The following is a 13931-nucleotide window of genomic DNA, read 5'->3' as shown; positions in this document are numbered from 1 at the left end:
ACTATGGATCAAAAAGTACAATGATACAACGTCTTTCACATGATGTGAAAAGCTTGTATTTCAGAGTTAAAATGTCTCTAAAATAATACTAGATGATTCGGATGATAACACAGTTTTTTAAGTCTTTCCTAATCTCTCACAGTAACTTCTGAACACCTAGTTATCCCAATCATCCCTGCTCTATTATTCAAAGGACACTGTATATAATGCTATATTAGAATATTATTCAAAGTTTGTTTGCATGGAAAATTCATCAAGCATAAAGGCATAATTAATTTAAATTAAACTTATAAAAAAACAAAAGGGTTGAGTTTGTATTCCACTACAAGAAACTGGAGAGAAATTACTTAATTGAAGATGAAAAGAAATCAGAGTGTGGAAGCGGTTTTTTTCTGGTAGGAAGTAATGCTAATACAGAGTATAAGAGGTGGTATGAATGGCACAGTACCTGATTCAATTTTCTGCATTTATCCAAAGATTCCTGCAACCTCTCTCACAGGCAGCCAGTTGCAGTAGAAGAGACAGTTCTAGCTTCACATAACGTGATTACAGAAGTTATTAGATTATACATATATAAACTTTGGCTCTTTACATAATTATATGTTTGAAAACTTCAAACCTGGAAAGACTCAAGTTCTTCATGCCCATGAGAATCTCTAGTGTACGATCTGATCACAGGACAGAACAAAAATGGAGCACGCACAGCCCGTTGATTGCTTCTAACACTTCCACGCTATCTGCTGTGAAAGGCTCTCTGATCTTGTCATACATCACATACATTGAGTCAATATATGAGATGTTGAATGGAAGCTTTGATCTCTAAATTAATAGACCAAATCCTGTTTCATTCAGCCATTAGAGAAGAAAAAAGGGGAAATACATTGTGGGTTTCTAAGACTTGTTATAATGAAAATCCATCAAACATAACCAAGTTCAATCAACAGTTCCATATCACCAAGTCTGCTCCAGAAAAGGATATTAAATAATAATAGATTATCAATATTACTTCAATTTTTCATTGATAATAATATGTTTTAAACTTTTGAACCTGAGAAAAAGTAAGTTCCCGAAACAGTTGAATTCCTTCATGCCAATAAACATCTAGCTTCTATCTTGTTGGCTAGTGTCGCATGTGCACAAGGGATATATTCAATTTTCTTGTGATGCCCCAAAAGATATTTTACTGGTTGAATAACTCAATTATGGAGAATTGTAACTGTGTGGGCTGAAACTGCTATTTATGATTGTTTCTGTCAGAGAGGTAAAAAACTGTGTTACATTTAGACAAAATTATTGAGTCTTCAACTATTTCTTTCAGAGGGTGTGTTTGCAAGTTTCCAAGATCGCTAATTGAATGACTACATATTAGTTGACTTCAACTATTTCTTTCTTAAAAACAGAATTGGATGAACTTGAAGATGAACGACACACTTCACACCTCATCACCTGAGAGAGAACCGTTAGCAAAGCTGTGGTTTCTTCTTTTGACCAAAATGCAGAGTTACACATTGAAGCACACGATCATTGAAAAATAAAACTGTGGTTTTAAACTGCAAAATACATGATTATTTCAGTGAAAAGCATTTGGGTTTGCTATTGAGAATACTTTAAACTTGAGAATGAAGGGAAAAAAGCATCAACAGATTAAGATGCTGATTAGACTGAGTTGCATTTGCAAAATCTGGAAAGTAATTATAATTGTGCTGTTAACATAACGATATTTCCGCAAACAACCAGAATCATGATGTAAAATTCAAGTTAAAGCGAAACAAGAATAGAAAAACAGACCGGAGGGTTTTGGGTCGTTGAGGGACCTTGATGCGCGGGAGAGCTCCACCCATCGGCCTCTCTGTCACCGCCAGACAGACCAGACTAACAATTACTACTCCTTGTTAGTGGAGGAGACAACGTCGTTTGAATGAGCAATCGATTTTTGAAAACATGTGTCTTTTGACTTGCCAAACGCTCCCGTTTAGGATAAATTGCATTGCATTCTAACATCATATCCAATTATTAGAAATAGAGCTGCGAGAGTCTGATAACTTCTTTACAGGGGCCCAATTCTGATTCTGAGGGATGACCATGTTCTGTTAATCCTTTAATTGAGGAACCCTGCAATGTTCCAAACCCTGAACACAAACAAAGACTAATATGTTAATACGCTGCAAAATAGTAAATGAAGATCAAATAATGAAAAACTGAGACACATAGAAATTGATCTTTCAACAATAGAACACATGTTTCTAAAGTATCACCACTTGGTGTGCATAATAGATATGTACAAAGTCATGGTTGTGCTACGGCCAATTACCTCATCCTTGTGCTTCGTATGCATCAACATAAGTAAAAATTGCTAGCTGAAACTGATACGGTGAATTGATGGAGCCTTTTCACTTTATATGGTGCTTGATTTAAACATTTCTTCACAAGATGTCATGGTTGTTGTTGCAGCTTAAAAGAAAGAAATAAAAATTGATTTTTGAGTAATAATTTATTGCAAAGTTATAGATTTAAGATTATAAGATTCCCTATGGCCAGATACCGTGTCCAATTCACATCCAACAACATAACACAACAACTGCTTCAATAAAACCTCGGCAAGCTGAAGGAGCCTTTTCAGTTTTGAAATTGCATGGTGCCTCATATTCAACATTTCTTTCAAGATGTCTCCAGTGCAGGATTTCCTGGTTGCTGCAGCTTGAAAAGAAAAGAAACAACTTTAGCGTTATATCACTTTACAATGAGCAACACAAAGTCATATTAACAAAGATGAAGTAAAAATGATCGAAATTCTCTTGAAATTAGATGTAAGACCAGATTATGAAGTTAAAATTCCATAGTAAGTGCAGGGTAAGTTAAAACTAAATTTTGAGTACCACTTTGACTTTTTGTTGCAAAATGTTTGTATCTTACTTACCCACGTAGTATGCACTTTGTGCTTTAATTGTTTATTCAAGAGTTATAAAATGTTGCCTATTCACAAGCATTAACACTAAAGAATCTCATCCAAAATTTATTCATTATATTGAAGCTAACAAGTTACGAGAGTGGACATTATTTGGATTGGTTATGATTGTAAATACGCAAAATCATAGTTGAAGTTAAGACTTGAGAGATGTTGGTTAAAATTGGAGGACTGTCAATTCACTCAGTTTCTTGGGAACATACAACCACTATTTCTTATTCTGGTAGAGATTTTCTTGCTATGTTCTTCACTTTAACAGAGACCCAGCACTGGTTCAAATCCTAGACAAAATGATTTATTCGTTTACTAAAAAAACATAAAATATTAGTGCAAACCGATTGTTTAATTACAAGCTTTTATATAGAGTAAATTAGATTCATTAGATGATTAAGAGTACCAAAATGGTATTGATAATAAGGGTGTTAAAATTAAAAAGATGTGAGTTATTCCCAAAAAAGAAAAAATGATAAAAATGTAAATAAACAAATAACTAAAAGGGAAAAGAGAGGAATTACTTGTGGTTTGAAGTAAACAGTGTTGGAGTTGATATTTCAAAGAACTTAATCATTATCAGAAAGACTAAACAACTATTGGTTCTCTGTTCTTCTGAAAGAGGACATCCATCTATTTCTTTCTTCAAGTTGTCATCTGATAGGGTGTTAGTAGAAACTTCAATTTGGCGAATCAATTTTCAACGTCTGAAGAGATGGCATGATTTAATATCTTCTCTCCTCTCTTTGTACTCTCATAATTCCACTCTTCCCATTCTTCCATCCACCACAAAGAGGTATTTCAATTTGGGAAACGCAATAATTGATTTAGATGATGACATGCATCATTCTCTATTCCCAAAAACTCATTAGCCACTCTTTTCACTCTATTCATACGCCATATATCAAGAATTTCAAGAGATGATAACTTACCTAAGGGAGGCAAATGCTCACAGTTTATACCGTCACAAAGCATTAACTTTCTCAAATTGGTTAATGACATCATCCAATAGGGAAAATAGTGTTGCCTCTGTAATTTCGTAGCCATAATATCTCTAAATTTAGATGTGGTTGTAACTCCTCAAGAAGTCTTGATTTTGCTCCATATTCATACTCCCCTTAAAGTCTACATCCAAAACACGCAAGTTTTTCTTATTGTTTAATTCCATTCCTCTAACTTCACCCACCTCTCAAATTTCCCAACCCTCTTATTCCAATTTCTCGGAGGTGTTTGAAGTTTTTTAAACATTCAACAGAACATGCTCACTACCATACTATCCTCACTTATACACATATTGTAATGTTCGCAGACTCGTTAATCTCTCCAACTTTTGGCATGTAACTTATACTATATGTAGTCCCCTCATTTAACAAATGTCTCAAGTTAGTAGTTCCCCTCCTTTTGGTAGTTTCTTGATTTCAAAACAATATCTTATGTCTAAGGTTTGTAGATTATACAATTCACAAAATGTCTCAGGCAATTCTTTTATGTTTCTATTCTTAGACAAATCAAGGTACCCAAGATATTAACTGTTTTATTTCTTAGGAATTTCTTTAATTGAGCGTATTTCAAAGATAATGATCTAGACATGTAAATTGATCAACTAATTTGGACAAAACTATCTTAGGGTTAGTACCGTAATTACAATCCACTACAAGGCTACGTAGAAAAGTATTTCTAGTATAATGAGCTAGGAAGTGAGTGCCCCTTCTTGAATCTTTATCATTAAATATCTAACTTTATCATAAGAAGATTCTAATTCAATTTCTCCTGTACCATCAACCTTATAACATTCATTTTGAGAAGAAATTGAGCAAATCGGCACTATTCATGCATCTTGCAAGAATTTCTATCAATATCGTGTTCATTTTGTTCAAAATCTTGAAGAAAGAACCATTGCCAAAGTTCGAAACTCTTCACCAACTAACTCCATATCTTTATTTGGTTTTGACTTTAAATAACCTTGTGCCATCCACAACCTAATCAACCCTCTCTCTTTATCTATAATCCTTTGGAAAAACAGCACAATATGAGAAACAAATTTTCAAAGTAGGGGGTAAATCATAATAACTTACTAGTAAGGTCGAAAAACCTCTTCTCTACCTCTTCTAATTCCCAAATTTCACCCTAAGATATTTCTCCACTGACAAATTTTCTTTGGAACGCAAAAGACTTGCAAAGTCTTTATTGCAAGTGGCAAACCCTTACACTTTTGAACATTTCCCTACCAATTTCTACCAATTCATTAGATTCTTCATTGCTTTTTCCTGAAAATGCACTTTACTAAACAAAGACCAACATTTTTCTTCACATAATTCCCCAAGGGGATTATTTTGGTGGTTCCTATGACATTTGCAACGTTCTCCTTCCTTGTGGTCACCAAATCTACTTCTGGAGAACCAAACTTAAGAGACACACTCATTTGATCCCATTTTTTGGGATTTTCAGTCCATATGTCTCTAGGACAAGAAGAACTTCCTTCCATTTATTGTTTTTATGTTTTGCACCACGGTTTCTAGCTCATTTAAGTTTGGGCAGTATTTGTAGAGATTCAAGGATTGCTTTGACAATCCTAAGCTCATCAAAAGGCTCGGAAACACAAACCCATATTTTTTTTCAAAATGGTGTTGACCTGATCATCATTAAAAACTGATTGAGCAAGAGTAGTCTTACCAATTCCTCCCTCCCTACTATAGAGATGATGCGAAGGTCTTGTGCACAACTACTCTGACAAAGCAAAAAATCTATAACCGTTTCTTTTTTCGGCATCTCTTCCATAAACCCCTCTTAAATCAACAATCGAGGTTGTCATTGGTCGTTCTATTTCTTTTTACTCTCCGTGATTGATCTAATTAACCTCTCTTTTTCGATAGCAATAATATCTAGTTTTCTATCGAGATCTTTTATCTTGACGCTAATGTTGTAACGCAAACCAATGGCCTACACCGAGATAGTGAAGAATGAAGGAACACCTTTTTCAGAGGATTAAATGCATCTTCAAATTTCTTAATCTTCAATTTCTCAAGCTTTGTGATCCACTCATCCACACATCATCAATGTCATAAGACACGTCTTTGCTTGGCTAACCAAACCTCACAGCGTTCTCCTTCCACCTGTCGATTCTCAACATCATAGTACAGCTTGAATGGACAGGAAGTTGCTTTGAAGCTTCTCAACTTCTTGCTCAACACCTGCAATCAAAGTTATCCCTTCTTCTGTTTGTTGACGAATGATTGAAACAAATTGTTCCAACACTATCTCCACAAGCGCTTCACCATATTCAAAGGCTGTAATTGCTCAAACAGAGATTGAGATTGAAATGGTTGGTATGTTTATTTAGTGGTATTTGATCAATTTTTTTAGTCAGAGAAAGACAAAAGAAATCTTATACAATTTAGGACTAATCGACAAATGGAGAGCTAATGGACCCTCCACTTCAGAAAATTTAATCCTAATATAATATAATATTTATTTTTTTTGGGATATTACTAAGAACCGAGCAAATCCCATTAAAAAAGGTAATTATCCGTTCATATTTTTTAATTAAATAAAAACCTAATTAATTAGGTGAAACATAATCTCAAAATTGAGATCACAAGATGAAATGGAGGATGCGTATACGGAAAAATCACTCTAATAAAAAACTAGTAAATATCATGACTCAGCTTCACGTGGAAACATTACACCTAATCAAAAACTAGTAAAATAAAAACCAAATTAAGTAGTTACCAACTAACCTTTGACTTTCTTTTCTTGCTTGTGTGAGAGGGGAGATTTTTGTTAGTTTATTGTAAATTATAACTGACACATCGATCGGTTAAGTGACAGATAATAATAATATTAATGAAAATATTTGCCCTTTGGTTCCCTGGTCCTACTGTCGGCCACCTTTAAAGAAATTTAAAAAGCAAAAGACTTTTTCTTACTCCATAATAGTTTAATTATCTTTTTTATTCATAATTTTTAAAATATTATTTTATTACTTAAATTTATATTATATTTTTTATTTCACACATCTTGTGACCCTACACTATTATCATTCTCTTCTTGATTATTGCTCACCAAAACCCCTTAAACCCTACTACTCAGTCCTGTCAATCACCATAGTCAAGCGATTAAGGTTTGTACAACCACTCCTCTGAAGTCAAATTCAATCAATCCCACCACCAACCTCCTCTCTTTAAACCTCCAACATGTTAGACTGAGTAAAAGTTAAAAAAAATCTTTGGAAAGTCCATGTTTTTCCTTTGTAATGAGACTTGGAAAAGAGTAGGCTCCGTGGATTATTATATGACTTAGTTCTAACTTAAACCAATTAAGAATTGTTTCATAAATTGGTAAAAATATAATTCTTCTTCGAATTAATTTAGTGTTTATGGTCATTAACCTACTCTTAAACAGGTCCGATATTGCTGAATGTTTGGCTTTTCAATAGTCTTGGGATAACACATATCCGTTTTCAAAGGGAGCGTTTGGTTCGGGGTGATATAAGATTAATCATGTAATCTTTGTTTATTTTTCAAGATTTCCTCATTGGTGGTTAATTAATAAAAGATTACGTAATCTTTTATTGCAAATAGTGTTTGCTGTTGGTTATATTGGGGTGATCAGATTACCTTCCCAAAGGTGTTTATATAAGATTCCCGAGGTAATCTTAATTTGACCCTATTTTGCCATTAATATTCTATCATTTGGACACATTTGCCCTCTAGTCTACCAATAAGATTTACCCAGACCCCCTACATTGAGAATTTAGCTAAACACCCCCACCACAAAAAGTTTAAAATGTAACAAAATACCCCAACCACCCAAGACCACCGCCAGCGACTAGCCGCTAGCCACCGCCACTGGCTGCCAGCGAAAATCGTCTATAGCACAAACCGGTAGGATCTTGCCGGTTGTGTGTCGATAGACTTTGGCACCATAAATTATTCAATTGTTAACTAAAATGCCAAATAATATAACCACCCAATTTTTTGCACTTGTTTGGTATAGACTGAATGTTGACCAGAGGAGTAGTAGCTCAAATGAAAGGACAAGTCCTGTACAAGGCATTCTTTCTTCAAATAATGCTATGCTTATAACTAAGACATACAATTAAACAAAAATTTTATAAAATTCTGTTGAAAATAAGATGTAAGACCGGATTATGAAGTTAAAAATTCCGTAGTAAGTGCAGAGGAAGTTAAAACTGAATTATGAGTAACAATTTGACTTTTTGTTGCAAAATATTTGTATCTTAATTACCCACGTAGTAATGTACTGGGTGCTTTAATTATTTATTCAATGTTTATTCATCATAAAAATGAAGCTAACCGGTAAGGAGATAAGAAATTACCTGTGGATTGATCACAGTTGTAAATAGGCAAAATCAAAGTTGAAGTTACGACTTGAGAGACGTTGGTCAAAACGGAGGAGATGATGATGAGCTATCAATTCACTAAGTTCTTTCAGGAACATAACAACCACTAGCATACGTTCTTGCCAGCTAGCATAGGTTTCATAAAGTTGAATAACTGGTTATCACACTTTGCTATTCCCTCCTTGTATGACACAGAACACCAAATGTGCTGAGAAATCCAAATTTAAGTTTCAAAATACTATTACAGAGATATAAGACTAATATTTTCTAATGCAGAATTACATCAAATGATCAGTTAGTATGGATTATGGAGCGAAGAAGTCATTCCTCACCATATAAATGTAATTCTCTTAATGTTTGTTTGTATTTGCCCAACTTCTTAATAATCATGTTACACTGCCCAGCAGTCATTGGTTGGTCATACATACCGAAAACAGCACTTGAGCTGCTTTATTCATAGTGATACCACCAGGTCCCTGCAGAATGAAGGATGGAAGATTAATGAGAATTGCTTAGACAAATTGCTGACTTTGTTTCCGAGCTAATATAGGGACAAGTACCAGAAGTTGGAAGAAAGCTGCTCAACTGTGAGATTCGGTGAAAACCAGAAAAGGATGCTGACATAGAGAACACTCAATACTGTTTCAACTTATACATAAGTTTAGCCACTCGAGATTCCTGGAATGTTCTTTCAAAGGCAGCCAGTTGTTTGAAGAGAGAAAGTTGGATGAGCTTGAAATTGAAAAAGATAGTTGTCAGTTTCACATCACATAGATTCAAAAACATGAACTTTGGTTCTTTACTAATAATATTATGTTTTGAAACTTCAAACCTTGGAAGGACTGAAGTTATTGAAACAGAGCAGTTCCTTCTTGCCAATGAGCAGCTAGCATGCAATCAAGCTAGCGTTACATCCCAGAGATTTCTGCAACTTTCTTCCAATAACCAAAGAGCATTGTTTTACTGGTATTGAGAAGAAAATGCTATTAGCTAATGTATAAAAACTTAAGTTGTTTTAAAATAATTATATGTTATGAAACATCGAACCTGAGAAAGATTGATTGAAACAGAGCAGTTTTTTCATGCCTAGAGATATCTTCTTCTTGTGACCAAAAGGCATATTTTACTGGTTAAAGCACACAATTATTGAAAAATTTAATCATGTGGCCTTAAACTGCAATACATCATTATTTCTGTGGATAAGAGATATAAACTATATATGCTTTATTTAATCAAAGTTGGAAGTTAAAGTAGGCAGACCTTGGTCAAAACAGGTGGAGAAGATGTTGAGCTATCAGTTGGCTGAAGTCCTTTAGGGAACAGAACAACAACCAATTTCTGATTCTCATAGAGATGTTCTTTACTCTAATAGAAAGCCTGCAATGTTTCCAAATCACATTACAGAAATACCTCTAATGATGGTAAAACAATGAAAGATGGAGATGCAGAACAAAATTACCTATGGCCTGCAATGTTGCAGCTTGAAAAGAAAAGAAATAAAAGCTTTTGTTACAAAATTATAGATACAAGAATATATAAGATTCCACCTATGGCCAGATTACCTAGTCCAATTATCATCCAACAACATAACATGGCAAGCCGATGGAACCTTATCAGTTTTAAAATTGAAGAGGTGCCTGATATTGAAAATTTCTTTCACAGGATGTCTCCAGTGCAGGATTTCCTGGCTGCTGCAGCTTGAAAAGAAAACAAAACAAAACTTTAGCATGAGATAGCTTTAAGAGAACGAGACAAAGTCAGATTGTCGAAAACGAAGTAATAATGATCAAAACTCAAAAGTCTCTTACAAATAGGATGTAAGACCAGGTTATGAAGTTATAAATTCCATATTAAGTGCAGAGAATGTTAAAACTGATTTTTGAGTAATATTTGTATCGTACTCGCCTAATAAGATTAGATAAGATTCCCTGTGGCCACATTAGGTAGTCTATTTCTCATTCAACAGCATTAGACAAGATTGCAAGGAAAAAACCATGGCCAGTTGATGGAGCCTTCAGTTTTCAAATGCACTGGTGTTTGATATCCAACATTTTTATCAGATCAAGACGTCTTTGGTACATGATCTTTTGGTTGCTGCAGCTTGAAAAGAAAAGAAAACTAAACTTTAGCATGAGATAACTTATAATGAACAACACGAAGTCACATTAGCAAAAATGAAATAAAAAGAACAAAATTCTGTTGAAAATAAGATGTAAGACCAGATTATGAAGTTAAAAATTCCATAGTAAGTGCAGAGGAAGTTAAAACTGAATTCTGAGTAACAATTTGACTTTTTGTTGCAAAATATTTGTATCTTAATTACCCACGTAGTAATGTACTCAGTGCTTTAATTATTTATTCAATAAGTTTAAATGTTGCCGATTCACAACCATTAACACTAAAGAACCTCATCCAATGTTTATTCATCATAAAAGTTGAAGTTACGACTTGAGAGACGCTGGTCAAAACGGAGGAAATGGTGATGAGCTATCAATTCACTAAGTTCTTTCGGGAACATAGCAACCACTAATTTTTTATTCTAGTAGACATTTTCTTGTTATGTTCTGCATTTTAACAGAGACCCTCAATTGGTTCAAATCCTATTATTTTGAGTAGACAAAATGAATTTGTTACGGTTACAAAAAAACTTAAAACATCAATGCAAACCCATCCTTAAAATTACAAGCAGAGTATAATTAGATCCATTAAGATGATTAAAGAGTACAAAAATGGTCATTGATAATTGGGGTATTAACTATTAAAAGATGTGAGTTATTCCCCCCAAAACAAAATAATGATAAAGAATGTAATAAAACAAATAATTAAAAGGGAAAGAGAGAGGATATTACCTATGAAAGAAAATCAGTGTTGAAGTTGATAATTTCACTTAAATAAGTAGCAAACGAAGATGATAATAAGCTATCGGTTCTCTATCCTTTGAGAAGAGGACATCCTTTTATTTCCTTCTTCAATATTGTCATCTGATGAAGGTGGTTTGTTAAAGACTTCAATTTGGGGTTAAAATAAAGTTGCAAAGTCTAAAGAGATGGCATGACTGTAATATCTTCATCTCCTCTCTTTATAATCTCATAATTCCACTCTTCCCATTCGTACATCTCCTCGAAGGAAAGAAATATGCACAAAATGTGAATGACAAAATGTGATTTTGTGGTAACTGATCAATATTTATAGTCAGAGAAAGACCAAAGGAATCTTTCACTTGGTGAGAGGAATAATTTGGTTTGATAATGATAAAAAAATGGACCGTCCACTTGAGAAAAATTAATAAAAGTTTTTGCTTTAGTATTAATCGACAAAGGCAGAGGTTAATGGGCCCTCCACTTTTGAATTTTTGCTTGAACATTTTATAGTGCCACTTACTTTTTAAGTATAGACAACTGGAATTGATTAAATCTCTTACTACAATTATTGATCAAAAAAAGTAAAACTGTTGTAATGTATGGTAGGTTAGTTAGCCATATTATGAACAACTAATAAATGATAGAAAAAAAATATATGCAATATTGATCATTATTTAACTTTAATCGGGATTTAACCAAATGAGAAAAGAGAATTCTATTAGACACTTTTTATTTTTCTTTTCTCTTTTTTGTGGAAGTTTGGATAAAATTTAGAGATGTAATCAAGATATCACTCAAATATCCTTTTAAATATTCAGAATATAAATACATCTTAAACTTCAGCAGCCAAAGTTTTAGAAGCTGTGCTTTCAAGTTTCCGAGATTGCTAATTGAATGCTTATAGTGCATGTAATAATGCTGTAACGTCCATTCAGGTATTTTATAGTGCAAGGAAAAGAACCAAGGAATAATCTTGAGTTGATAGCTCAAGCCTAAGTTTTATTTTGATAGGACGTCAGGTATAAGTGATGTCCAACTCCAATCTCCAAAGATAACATAATAATACAGGAATATGATACTTTGATTGATTTATGTTGGGAGAAGATCTTTACTAAAAGAATAAGTTTTACTTCTTTCTTTCCTTAACACTTTTAGCTTTTACCATAACTTGATATGGAAGTAGTTCTAGAAAAGTTTGTAGTTTAAGCTAAACAAATTAAATTTGCCAAGCCATGCTATAAAATTTGGCATCATTAACTTGTTTTAAAAGATAAATTTTTCTTAATTTTAAGAAGGCCAGACTAGTAAAAGCTAAAACCAAAAAGCTCTGCAGACTTCTTATTTTTTCCTCTGTTCTGAGACAGTGAAAGAATTTGGGGTTGCTGAAAAATGAATGATTCTGGTTTGAATTTAATTTAATGATTATGATCATTAACCTCAGGTCTAGCAGTTCTCACATCGATTAAAGTTTTTTCTTGTTAATATTTTTGGAGCAACACAAGGCCAAACGTCAAAGATTTATTCTCACAATCTTTTGCAATTTCACTAAATAGTAACATAAACTGCAGACTAACGTTTTTCCAGAGCAGCAGCAAATGTTATAGAAGATTAAGTTTTTTCTGCTTGAAAAACGATAAGCATATGCTTTGAAAGGATCTGTCGTAGATAAGTGATGAAATAATCAACCCCAAGAATAAAGAATATAATTTCTTATTAACTTTGAAGCCAATGAAAGAATTTAATTTAAAGTAAAAAATTTGGACTTAGTTGTAAAATGCATGATTCTTAGTTGAAATTAATTTAGTGATTAATCATTAAACTCAGCTCTCGAAATTGCTGAATGTTTGTGCTAGTTTGTCAATAGTTTTAGAATAACACAAGGCCAATTGTCAAGATTTTATTCTCACAATATTTTGCTCATTCACTAAATAGTAACATAAGCAGCTCCACATGCTTTTATTTCTGTTTGTTTCTCCCTTATTTCATAGGGTGATGGTATCTTATATAAACAGCTTGGTAAACAATCAAATATAAGTAGAAAAACAATAAGGAACACGATTATTTACGTGGTTCACCCATTTGGGCTACATCCCTGGGAAGATATTTCCAACAAGCTAGAGAGAAAAGTAAACATTTTGCAAAGCAATAAACTTAAATAGACTAAAATATCACCTCTTGAAAGAGCTTGAATCCCCAGAAAAGAGAGGAGAATAGCTAAAGCTAGTTTGCTTGACTTTGATCATTGATGTGTCGTTTTGCATACATTTCTTCAGTGTGAAATGTGGAAGAATTGACAGTAAGTTTAGTAAAAGCGCGGGGTGGGGAATAGGAGTCTGGTTCTTATAGAGAAAGACTTGCTATTGTAGTCAATGTTTACTAATTACGCAGTAATGTCGATTGCAATCAGTCAATGAAGCATGTTAGACTCAAAAGTTGATTTTCCGGGAAATTTAGTGGCAGATGTTTCGCCGCGTAATTATTGATTAATTTACAAACAAAGCAGGAGGGAAGTTTCATTGGCATGTGGTGGGCATAATATTATTATTAAGTACTATTACTATTAAGACGACAGTATCATAGTTAAAGAAAAAGTCCCATAAAGAGTTTGTATGGTCTGTGATTGGGGAGGTTGAATCCAGTCCATGGGGTTCGGGGAGTTATAAGGGAACTGCAACCATTTGTTTGTTCCAAAGGGGAGTGGTTCACAGCTTCAACCATTATGTCTGTCACTTTCATGAGGGCGGTAATGCAG

The 13931-nt window shown here is 33.6% G+C and overlaps 1 long non-coding RNA gene across 1 annotated transcript; it reads right to left on the bottom strand.

Moving 5' to 3' along the window:
* Window positions 1–7885: 7885 nt before the first annotated feature.
* LOC116112932 lies at window positions 7886–9455 on the bottom strand. The gene is made up of 5 exons (XR_004125332.1): window positions 9366–9455; window positions 9151–9281; window positions 8879–9050; window positions 8651–8794; window positions 7886–8526 (listed from the first exon to the last, which is right to left on the bottom strand). It is a non-coding gene; the product is annotated as an uncharacterized LOC116112932 (long non-coding RNA).
* Window positions 9456–13931: the final 4476 nt, after the last annotated feature.

This window comes from Pistacia vera, unplaced genomic scaffold (genome assembly GCF_008641045.1).
Source record: "Pistacia vera cultivar Batoury unplaced genomic scaffold, PisVer_v2 Contig671, whole genome shotgun sequence".
NCBI lineage: Eukaryota > Viridiplantae > Streptophyta > Magnoliopsida > Sapindales > Anacardiaceae > Pistacia > Pistacia vera.
This window is presented reverse-complemented; position numbering and strand designations above follow the sequence as displayed.